Raw genomic sequence first — 12359 nt, 5'->3', positions numbered from 1 at the left:
AATGGTGGGAGCCCTGGTAAGCGGACCCAAACTGGTAACTCGTCGACTCTTTCCCTCTGGGCATCAAACAGGGGATTCCATCGTTTGAATAGGATCGGGTTCCTTCTGAAAGCCCAATTCCTGCCCAATACCCAGTCCACCGCTTCTTTGTTTGCAAATTTAACCATAAACCATCCCTTTGCGAGTGTCGACACTTGGAAGGTTGAATCTGGGGCTTCCTTCCAGTGTTGGGAAGCCCATTCCCGCATGAATTTTGCCGTGTTTTTTCCCTCTTTCCCTTCCAACCAGTGTCAAATCTGTGACTTCCATGGCTTCGTCTATTGACACATTCATTCCCAGGATCAGGTTTGCAACTGATTCTTTTCTCTTAATTAGCTTGGGCTTTTTCCTCTTCTCCCCCTTCTGCCTCTGTCATGACCCTTCCTCCCTGTCCTGAGCGATCATTTCCACATCTGCCGCTTCTAGTTGGAGCGTGCTAGTTCTCCTCTCTTCCTGGGTGAACCCTCTTCCGTCTTTAGCGCTGCCTTCTGCTTGTCCCTTTTCGCTGCTTCCCTCTGCCCCTCCGAGTGTTACTTCCTCCCCTTGCTTTAGACCCCCCTCCACTGTCTTCCCCTCTTCCTCCACCCCATCCTCAAGGTTCAGGATCCCCGCAAATCTGGACCCCGGGCTTGGAAATTTTTGTTTAGGCTGCCTGTAACTAGATGAATTTTGGGGTTTCGCAGCCTGATCTAGGCTCCGACTTGGCCGTGCATTTTTTACTTGTGCCATTTCCGGCTTCAAACCTGTGCTATTCCCTTTAGTGCTTCCTAACCCACAGCTTATTACGACGTCTTCTAACCCCCCGGAAAAGAATAGGCTAAGGGGATGGGGGTTTGATTGACTTACTTGCGGGTTTTTTGCTACCACTGCTGCCGATTCTTCCTGAGTCTTCACCTCTTGGATGAGAGGGAATTCCTTCCGACTTCTTGGGAAGGGTAGGCCTAGATTTCCCTTCACCCACCCTAGGGTACACTTCAGGTCCCATACCTCTTCTGAACCTCGCGATTCCTTCCCAAAACTTCCAGCTAGATGAATATACCGTTCGATGTTCTGATCTGTGACCTCCAGACCCCAGACCAACAGGATGTCGCCAGGTTCGAGGTCCAAATCAACGGTGTCATTCGGATTGACCATCCTCTTACCGGCTATTCCTTGGTAACTGTTGGCTGTAAAATTCTCCTCTATTCGAACTTCCACCATTTATGTGTTGTGGGATGGGAGCGGTTGCACTACTATCTTGGCTTGTTAACCCCATTTTGGTGCCCATGTCCTTCCCCTTGCGCCACACATGGATTTTTCCCCAATTTCAAGTTGGGCTCATCCACCGTCCTTTTCCAGTTGTCTCCTCCTTAAGCACTGCTCTGACATCCCTTCTAGTGTAGCGTCTAGCCGCCTGCCTCCCGTACTCACCCCTGTCTTTGTCCAGGCCTCGTGGCCTCCACCTGCAGGAAGATATATATGAAGTTGATATGGACATAAATTAATTAACATAAAACTTCAAATAGTTTATTTAAATCTAGTGTTGAATTCAAATAGTTTATTTAAATCTCGTGTTTAAATATTTTTTAAAAGTATAAAGTTTAAACATCTTAGTCACACATTTTTTTATACTTTTAATTACTTTACATGAAATCATATTATGTCATGTGGACAACTAACTAAACATGCGTAGCATATTCATTTTTATTTTTTATTATAGCCAACATTGTTTTTCTATTTAGAAAATATTTTATTTTTATTTTAAAGACACATGTCAACTCTACTTTGAGTATGGACAAATTTACACATCATTCTCATACTAGACTCTCAACTTAATCACTATAAAAATAATCCTTTATCTTATAAACAAAAAAATTCATAATCCTTTATCTCATAAACAAAAAAAAATCATAAACCAGTAAAATATTCGACTTCCCTGTAATCTTGAAAATTCAAATAATATTATTATTATAAAATAACTCATTTAATCGTTTCCTCTTTTTAATTTCAAAATGATTGCAATTTGTAGTTTCTTTCTCAGTGTGAATGTGCAATAAAAGGAAATGAAAAACCTAATTTACTCATCAAACCAAGAAAATTGATCATCAATAGATATACACACTCGAGGAATTTGTAGGACAAAGTTGATTTTCATCGCTTATACTATGTGCAATTGATGGTGAGTGAGGACAAGCATTAGCATGTTGACTTATTACATCTAACATTATGCCATTTAAAATAAAATATATTTTTAATCAAACCCAAAAACTTTAAATTATAATTTTATTTACATAAAAATAAAATTATATTTTATATATTATTAATTTTAGTTATTTAGGATTATTGTAGGTAGTTGGTATAAAATTATTATTATCATAGCTATTTAAGTTTAAATATTCATTAACGACACGATGAGTTATAATGCCTTGATGAATATTGTTATATTATCTTTGAGTTTTGTGAACTCTTAAGTCTATTATGAACTAGACTAGTATTGACACTCTAGCTCTCAAACTTATATTTTTATTATAAATACAATATTACATCTCATATTTATTGAATTATTATTTTTTATTTTATTTTTAAATATTATAGTAAATTTACTTTTCTTTTTTTTGAAATACAATCATTTTAAAACCTCCATCTTTCTATGAATAAGTGAAATCTTTACATTAGTTTTTTTTTATGAAGGAAGAACCCAAGTTTAACATTGAATTTCTTCTAGACTTGTTGAGGTGTCTAATGTTTAGAGTGAACACTTCACCCATATTTAGGGGCGTAAAGCAAAGATTGATGTTGTGAAGGGTGTTAGACCAAAGATATATAGAGAAATGATACTAGATTTTGGTCCAATTGATATATGTTCTAGACATAGAGTGATCTGATGACTCATATTTTCTTTGATACTAAAAACTACTGATTTGTGGCTTAACACATGATTGGTCCATGATCTCTATTTAAATAAAATTTAGTTCCATGGCTAATAATCGATTGCGCAAACTCTCTTTTGTAAAATATTTTCTTCTACATTAATAAAGTTGCCTCAAGTGGTCATGTTGGCTAAGGTTATGGATTGTTTCCCTCTTATAGGGTTTTAGCCATGTAAAAATACTGGCATTTTGATGTTTGATCTAGTTTTTTTATTGGTTGTTGATGGTTTTATTCTTGTATGAAATACCATGGGTGTTTCTTTTGGAAAACAAGTCGTAGGCCACCAAATTGTGGAAAAAACAAGAAATAGGGCACACAAGCTTGTCAAAGAACCCTGTAGGGAGCACCAAATATAGCCCAAAAATGGGCAGCCACTCATTACAATGCAGGTTATCAAACCCCAACAAAATTTGAATGAAAAAGGGCTGAAGGCCCATAAACAAAACTGAAATGGCCACCTTGGCAACGTTGGAAGATATTATGATCTGCAAGAAATGCCTGGAGATGCTCTGACATGCCTCTTCATTGCAACAAACCCATAGACTAGTGGACCCTCTAGAGGACGTGAACACATCTTTGATCCCATCAAACTATAAAAACTTCTTAGGCACACACGCGACCACTATCGCAACACCTTTAAGCATTGGCATCATTATAACGGTAACATAGTTCGACTTCCTTATGACCTTAACATGCATAGTACGTGGCTTCCTAATCTTGTTACCCTAGTAACCTCTCCTCACAAGAATAATCGAAAGCTTCACCAAAATAATGGCTCCATAGATGGTCATGGCCACCTCCTTATTACACTTGACCCCAATCCCTACATGGCCATTGTCGTCACCCATAACAATGAATGCTTTGACTCAAGTCCTCTACTTGGCCCTCTTCTACTTCTACACGGACATGATCTACATGACCACATTCTTTAGCAGAGGACCCAACATGACCTTCACAATCTAGTGCTCCTTCACAACCAACGAGAAAAGGTATATTTGCTAGAGGGAATATATTTTCCTTTCTTTTACCAAGTGGCCAAGCTTGATCACAAACACCCATTTTTCTTCTTCATCTCTTTGGGCTCCTTGTTGACTGTCATGATGGTCCCATGACCTTTGTTACCTCAACCTTGGCCAAATCTGCATTCCACCATTCTGATAAATTTGTAAAACCCTTGACCCTTAGAGTCGTTGGACTCCAATTTAAGGGAAATTCTAGTTTATTTTATGGAATACCGTGTTTACCAAAACACTTTATTTTAGGCTCACTTTTGAATTCCATATAAAGATTTTATATTAAATGTGTGACCACCTCTATTGGAATGATATTGTTCTACATGATATATAAATTTCATTCCCACCAAAAAAAAAGGATGACAAGGGAGATTCAAAATTAGAAACTCAACATCCATTAATCATCCCTAAACATAGAGATATATTCTAACTTTGTTCTAGGATATCTTAGAGGAGTTTTTTTACATATTCTCTGTATGCATGGGGGCCCTATGCCTCACACTCCTTCTTGGGATAGGTGGTCCCAAAAAATTCTCCCTTTGTACCACTCATGCTACAACAAAATGTCATTCCCTTAAATGGAACTATTCTCTCTTCCCAACAAGGTGGACAATTTACTATCCCAATCCAAGTTTCCACATCTCGACATGACATGTTTTACACCATCAAAACTTGACACTAATCTTCCTTAACCCAAGTCTAAGTTGAAATGGTGACATTTGGGTTGCTCCTCTCAACTCAGGCTTACTATTGCACCTCAAACCAAGTCTAATTTGAAATGGTGACATTTTGGTTGCTTCTCCCAACTCAGGATTGGAGTAATGTGCCTCTTGATTCTACCTAAAATCCATCTTAGTTCATAGGTTATGCTAACATAATCCTCCAAAACATTGATATTGACTTTTCCAAAATTTCCTTATATGTCTTTTCCTCCTCCTTTCATCCCATAATCACTAAATGACCCTCTCTCTCTCTCTCTCCTCTTTCTTCACCTCCTCATATCTCTATCCATCCATATCTCTTATGGATGTCTTAAACCATGTTTTTTGCTTCGCTCTTCGGGTTAAGACTTTGTACAAACATTCTCTTTCTCTTATGCTAAGAACTCATTCCTTTCTTATGAATGTATTACCTTCCTTCTATTGGGAAATCTCTAACATGATCTTGGGCATATGATGTCCCTTTTTTTGTTTCTTGATCCATCCCCTTCCCTCCTCTACCTCCTTCCCTTTCCTTCTCCACCCTAAAATACTTAAGTCCCAAAATCACCAAATGACCCTCTTTCTTGGATATTTTTCTCTTCAATCATCTCTCTCTCTCTCTTCCGCCCTCTTTCTTCACCTACTCATATATCTATCTATGCATATCTCTTATGGATGTCTTCAAACATGTTTTTTTCTTCTCTCTTCAGGTCAAGACTCTCTCTCCCCCCCCTCTTTCTTCACCTCCTCATATCTCTATCCATCCATATCTCTTATAGATGTCTTCAACCATCTTTTTATTCTCTCTTTAGGTCAAGAATTTGTACAAACCTTCTCTTTTTCTTATGTTGCGCACTCATTCCTTCCTTATGAATGGATTGCCTTCCTTTTATTGGGAAATCTATAGCATGATCTTGGGCATATGATGTCTCTTTTTTGGTTTCTTGATCCTTCCCCTTCCCTCCTCTACCTCCTTCCCTTCCTTTTTCTACCCTAAAATACTTAGGTAATTTTCTAACCTAAAATAATGAGGTCATTCTCCCCTATCCTCTTACATTTCCCCTCACCTAGCTTGTGACTTCTTTACTTCTTCCCATTTTGGTTTTCTTTGTCTCTTGGATTCTTAATTTACACCTTGTCTTTTTTCTATCCTTTTTGTTATGTGGGATTTATTATTGCGGACAAAGGTATCTTCCCTAGACCTAGTGGATTGGTCTAGAACAATAGAAAGTAAAGAATATATAGTTTCCCTTAGAGAAATTTAAGAATGGGAAAGAGGCTTACTTGGAATCTGTTGCAAGCTTTACTTTCCTCCTGGATTGTAAGATCCAATCGTAGCTCCGATTGCTATAATTAAAACCTACACATACATTCATAACAAGCCAAATATTCACAACATATATGTAGCATAATTCAATTACTCTATTCAACGGGCCAACGAAGCATTGAAATACATGAATGTAAATGTAAAATAACACATATAGGAAAAAGATATACTCTTTGTATTAATAGAAATCGGAGAGCTTTTACAACCAAGAATAGTGGTTGATCTTGTAGTGATCTCCCCAAGTTGACTTATCCTTCCTTGTCACAAAGCACACCTCAATGTCACCCTAATGCATGAAGATGATGACTCTCTTAGATTTAAGGTAGCATCATGAGGGCATGATTAGTATCCAAAATCCAACCTTGATATTTTAGATGGTGGTAAATTTATAAGAGAGGGATGGTATTTTAGAAATCTTTATCCATTTATGTTATGAAACCAGCTCACAAAAAGATAGAAAAGATAGATCAGCTCACAAAAATAAGCCTCTTTGAGGGGGGACATCCTTTACATTACACAAATGAACAATTCTTCGATGATACAAATGACAAGACCTCCTTTTTATATATAGGAGTCTAAGGGGTCATAATATAATCAGAGCCAACATAACAATAATAATGTAAGGGCACAATAATAACAATAGTGGGTGTTAGAGCCTAGATTTGCCTCGGGCTGAAAAGGCAAGGTTCTAGGTCCACATCAAACCACGCTCAGCCTCGTAGCTAGCCTTACAAGGACAGGAGAGGGCTCTCTCCGGGTCAATCTCAGCGGAAGATAATCGATGGGGCTTGAGATGAATGATTTAACAACTGATTTTAGGCTAGGTATTAAATGCAAGGATTTAATTTGAGTTTTTGGGGTTTTGTTGGAAAAAAGGGACAGGCAAATTTTGGGTCCGGGGATGAGGCCTAGTTTTTGCAGAGTTCTGAATGGGGCAAGGAAGGCAATCATTTTGATGCTTTGGATCGAATGAATGGATGGATCAGACTGGTGAGAAGCTAAGGAGGGCAAGAGGGTCTCAGGGGTCCTCCTCAAACAAATGAAAACATGAAGAATTAAACAAAATATCCAAGCAGAGCATAGCAGTCCAATGAATTATACCTTAATCACTCTTTTGTTTAATTGCAGAAGACAAGAGAAGGGAAAATGATACACATAAACATCAGTGAACTTACAAATACATAGAGAAACACACCATCAAAATATAGAGCCACATGGATCCCAACTAGTGCTGCAAAACCCTGGTCTTTCCTTTGCCAAAATTGTAGAAATGAAATGTACAATAGAGTGCCAAGCAATCCCAAGTGTCCAACCCTGAAAATGACTTAGAAATTACATGATATAGACTAGCCCAACCCATTCCCTTGCCTCTAGGGGTCGATCTCATCATTCTAGGAGCTGTTTGAACTAATTCTAAACAAGGAACTGAAATCTAGGTAGTCAAACAACTTACCCCTATATGCCAGGAAACTGATTCATTCACTCACATTTCACCTTTTGGTGAATGAATCTTCTAGAACAAGTAAAAATGTGCCAAAATTACATCATGGTTATCAAATTACATCATGAAAATTCAAGAATAACATCAAGAAGCAAAACTGGTCAAAACTGGGCGAATTGCTGAGCTGAACAGTGAAAAATAGGCAAAAATCCTCTATGCGCCGCGCCTGATTCTCTATGTGTCACGCCACTTTGGAGCTGATTTTTAGACACTTCCTGAAGTCCAAATTGGTCCCAAGTGTGCTTTTTGGAAAGCCCTACCTATCGAATTTCCAACCTAAGTGGAATTTCTGAATTTGGATGTCATTTTCCCCTCCAAAACTTCATTCTCCCAAGACTGCTTCCTGTGTCTCAAAATAGGGGCAGTGAGGTCATTTTTTGGGTGTTTTTGGCCTCCTGAGGACTCAAAACCTGCCCAAATTTCTTGGCCATGAACCAACAACCATGATTTTCCATGCCAAATCCAGAAATGCAAATTTTTTGCAATTTGGAGCTCCCTAGCAAAAGCGAGCACCATGTGGCACAGCACATAGGGAGGAAAACCCTGTTTTTTAGTGCAAAAAATTTTCAAAATGCAAAAATTTCTCCAAATTTCTTGAAATTTGGGCTGGAGGTCCCTCATCAAGTACCATGCTCAACCAAAAATTCTTCAGCCAAGATTCAGATTCTATCCTCCCTTTTCGACGTTTTAGTGTCCTCCTGGTGCATGCATTTTCAGTGGTTGAAATCACTGTCTTGTTCATATGATATGTCGGTGTCCATCTCCATGGTGTTGCAAGGTGTTTTCCAAGTGTATGCTTGGTTTGTTGAAAATGAGAAATGAGAACTTGGTGTCTTTATCTCCAATTTCCAACTATGTGCCAAATGTGTGCCAAAGGGAAAAGACTGTGGGAGAAATAGGACAGCGGGAACAAAGGACTGTAACCAAGTGAAATTTGCCCTTTTAAAACTTCTGATTTGTCAAATGTGGAGACAATGGGATAGTCACTTGATTGTTTGGGGATTTTACAAATGAGATGGGGAAATAGGAATGATAGGGAATGATGTGACTTAGGGATAGGAAAAAGGGGCTTAGGAGTGAATGACCTTGAGGATGTAAGGGAAATGAAAAACAATGGATTATAATGATAATATAACACTGATATATCACTAATGGGAAAGGAACAACAGGTGGGGAATGGATACTTGGCAGTCACAACAACCAATGCAAACCCTAGGCTAGCCCTACTAGGCAACGGTTTCTTGGGAAATGTCAAGAATGTAGGGTTTGATATTTCCTTTACACAATCACCATAAACTTTATGAAAAACTCCTTCACTAGCAAGGAAGAGGGCTTAACTTACTTGCACACTAGAAGAGTTGAGTGATTTTGGAAATTTGAGGGAGTTTTTGAGAGAAATCGGGCTTTTTAGCCCAATGCGCCTCGCCTCCCCTATGCGCCGTGCCAATGTAAATTTACATTGGAAATTGATGCCCAATGCGCCGCGCTAGTGTAAATTTACACTCGAAATTGCTGCCCAATGCGCCGCGCCTTCCCTATGTGTAGTGCTTTTTCCAGGAGACTTTTGGAGGCCTTCCAGGTGTCCCAATTGGGCTTGGGATAGCTTGTTGGAAAGGTCTTTAAGTCTAATTTCCGACCCAACTGGAATTTTTCAATTTGGAGTTCATTTACCTTGTCAAAAATCAAATCTCCCAAGACTGGTCAAAATGTGCGAAATGAGGCTGCCTCAAGGCAGAGTGTTGTTGCAGTCCACTTTTGAATGCCTTCCTCAACTCCAAATTGAGCTCATGATAGCTCATTGGAAATATATTTGTGTATAGTTATCATTTGACTCATCAAGAAAGTCATTTGGCCAACCAAGCTAGGAGAAAACTTTATTTTCCCAAGGTCACTTCAGAGGTGCATCAATTCTCCCGAGGTGACTATATTTTTGACATTTATCTAAAACCATGACACCTGTGTAAAAAGTGAAGGATTTTTTTCTTCCTTGGCCTGTGATGGAAAAAAACCTCTCTCAGTTTTCCTAAATTCATCTTTTATTTCTTAGAAACATCATTTTAGTAAAACCTACCTCGATGTGTGGAACAGGGGATTTGTCGAAATGAAGGGAAATGAAGGGGATAAGGGGCTTCTAAATTCTTGAGAAAATTTTTGGAAGTGGGGAGGGATGTTAGGAAGCAGGGGAAAGTATAATTTCAAATATTTAGTGAGGGGAAGGGGTCCAAAAGGGCTAAACATAGGCCCAACCTAGAAAATTGTCAAGTTGTAGCAAGAAACTAGGGTTTGTGCGAAAATGAGGAATTTGGGGGATCTCAATGATGTGAAGTGTTTAATAAGGTACATTAAGGATAGGGGAAAGTGTATGAACATTAGGATACAAGTTTTTTTGATGGTTTGACCATCCAGGAGAAATTTCCTTCAAAACCCTAGGAGAGGGAAATGAACCTTACCTAGGCGCAACTGAAGCATGAACAAGGTGTAAAATGACCCAGTGGAACCTGACATGATGATGAAAACCCTTTGAATGATGGAAAAATCATCTGAATGGTGACATGGACCGACATTTGGACAACTCTGACAAAAGTAAGAGCAAACCCTAGACCTAATACCTAGTGACCAAATTTTACTTGAAGACTCACTGAAATGAAAAAATTTGACCTTGACACCTTAAAATCACTTTTTAAGAGCATGTTTGATCACTCGAGGAAGACTGCAAAGACTGACACTAATAGTGGGCTTCTATGGGGCACAATAATAACAATATGGGGACTACATGGGCACAACAATATAATAAGGGGGTTGTACTTAACAATAAAGGGTTACACTAGTAGTATAGGGACCTCACATGCCCCTCTCCTTCAAAAAGTGTTGTCCTCAACACTTGAGTAGTTATTGATGCTTCTATATAAAATTATTGTCCTCCCATGTGGAATATTCAGCGGGTAAGTTCTTCCACTTGATGATACTCTGAAATTCATCGATTTTGTAGCTGTCGAGTTCTTGTTTCTATCACTGCTCCAGGTTCCAATATGATTTTTCCTTCCTCATCAAGTTCTGGCAATGTTGTTTGAACTGGGATCTTCTGCAACTTTTGAATGAGTGGCCACACTTCTTCATCCTTCTTCCATTCATCCCTTGCTTCATTTATCCATTCTGGTTGGATAATAGAAATAACACAAAATAATGCTTCCACACCCTCATCCTTTCTTGAGAGTGCATCTGCAACAACATTTTGCTTCCCTTTTTTGTAGATGATTTCAAAGTCATAACCCAACATATTTGTGACCCATTTTTTCTATTATTCTAAAGATAATCTTTGTTCTAAAAAGTATTTAAGACTATCATGATCCATTTTTACCTTGAAGTGTCTTCCCATTAGGTAAGGTCGCCATTTCTTAAGTGCATGTAGTATTGCCAACATTTCCTTCTCATAAATAGCTTGTTTGAGATGTAGTCATAAACATACCCAGTCGCCTACATCAAAACTTATTTCACTGCGATGTTGATTTACCTATTGTTTCATTCGATTCTACACCAAAGTGACGTTATCCTTTAAAAGTTGGAGAACTTGTTGTTGATGCTCGATGTGATATTTCACTGCTTGAATCTTTTTCTTCTTGATATGTCCTTCTATATTGAGAGTTTGAGGAGTGGTAATTTCTTCCAATGCATTACAAGATATGGTCAGATTCATTTCTTGATGCTCGATGTGATCTTTCACTTCTTGAACATGTTTCTTCTTGATATGTCCTTCTATCTTGATAGTTTGAGGAGTGGTAATTCCGGCCAATGCATTACAAGATATGGTCCGATTCATTTATTCTTTCTTGATGTGATCTTTCACTTCTTGAACCTTTTTCTTCTTGATATGTACATGGGAATGTGGGATACCTACATGAAACCTTGTATAGCCCTGACTGTCAGATACTGAGATAAACCTGTTGGTCCTCTAAGTCTTCCTCAAAGTATTTTTCCAAAGAATATTTAATCCGCTACCATGTCAGTGATGATCCCTTCTCTATAAACCGTTGAGTATATGCATGCATCGGAAAATCAATTGATATTTTCTCAAATTCTTCCCCAATAATGCTCTCAGTGGTTTCCTTTGATGCAACTCTTTTAGATTCCATGGTAATATCGAATACTAGAGAGGTGCTCGACAATTGTTGTACCTATGGGACAAAAAGGATTCTCATGGAAATCAAATGTCAGGTTTAAGAAAAACAAATTAAAAGCAAGTTAAAGCAGTAAATCGGGCACTAGATGGGAAGGATTGCACATTTTTCTTGACACGGGGTACTGGCTACCTGTGGGAATTGCACACTGTGTAGTCCCATCAGCCAAGGTGGAAACATGATGGTTGAAACTGCAGAATGCGTAGTTCAACCTGGGAAGAGGCTTGGGAGAGACTACGTGTTAGGTCCCTATAATACTAGTGATTACCCCATCACTATTGTAGTTGTATCCCTTATTAATATTGGTATGCATCTATTGTCCCCATATTGTTATTATTGTGCCCCATAGGATCTCTCTATTGTTAGTTTGTGGCTTTATATTATTATTATTAGGTCGGTTGGGTTATATTGTGACTCCTTAGACTCATATATATAGAAAGGAGGTTTTTTCATTTGAATCATCCAAGAATTGTTCATTTATGTAATTTAAAGGAGGTTTCCCCCTCGAAGAAACTGAATTCTAAGGCGTTGATCTATCTTTTCTATCTTTTTGTGAGCTGTTTCAAAACATTTGGTATCAGAGCTTTGGATTCTAGGGTTTCACTGCTCCAAATAGGACATTGTGGCATTTCGCTATAACCTTTTCTTTGCAATGTTTCAGAAGCTAAAAAAAAAACCATTTGAGAAGAAATC

The sequence above is a fragment of the Pinus tabuliformis genome, chromosome 5_1, assembly GCF_031772625.1.
Source record: "Pinus tabuliformis cultivar Carrire ecotype Pingquan chromosome 5_1, CPIR1, whole genome shotgun sequence".
NCBI classification, from domain to species: domain Eukaryota; kingdom Viridiplantae; phylum Streptophyta; class Pinopsida; order Pinales; family Pinaceae; genus Pinus; species Pinus tabuliformis.
The sequence above is the reverse complement of the archived record's forward strand: the minus strand, read 5'-3'. Positions refer to the sequence as shown.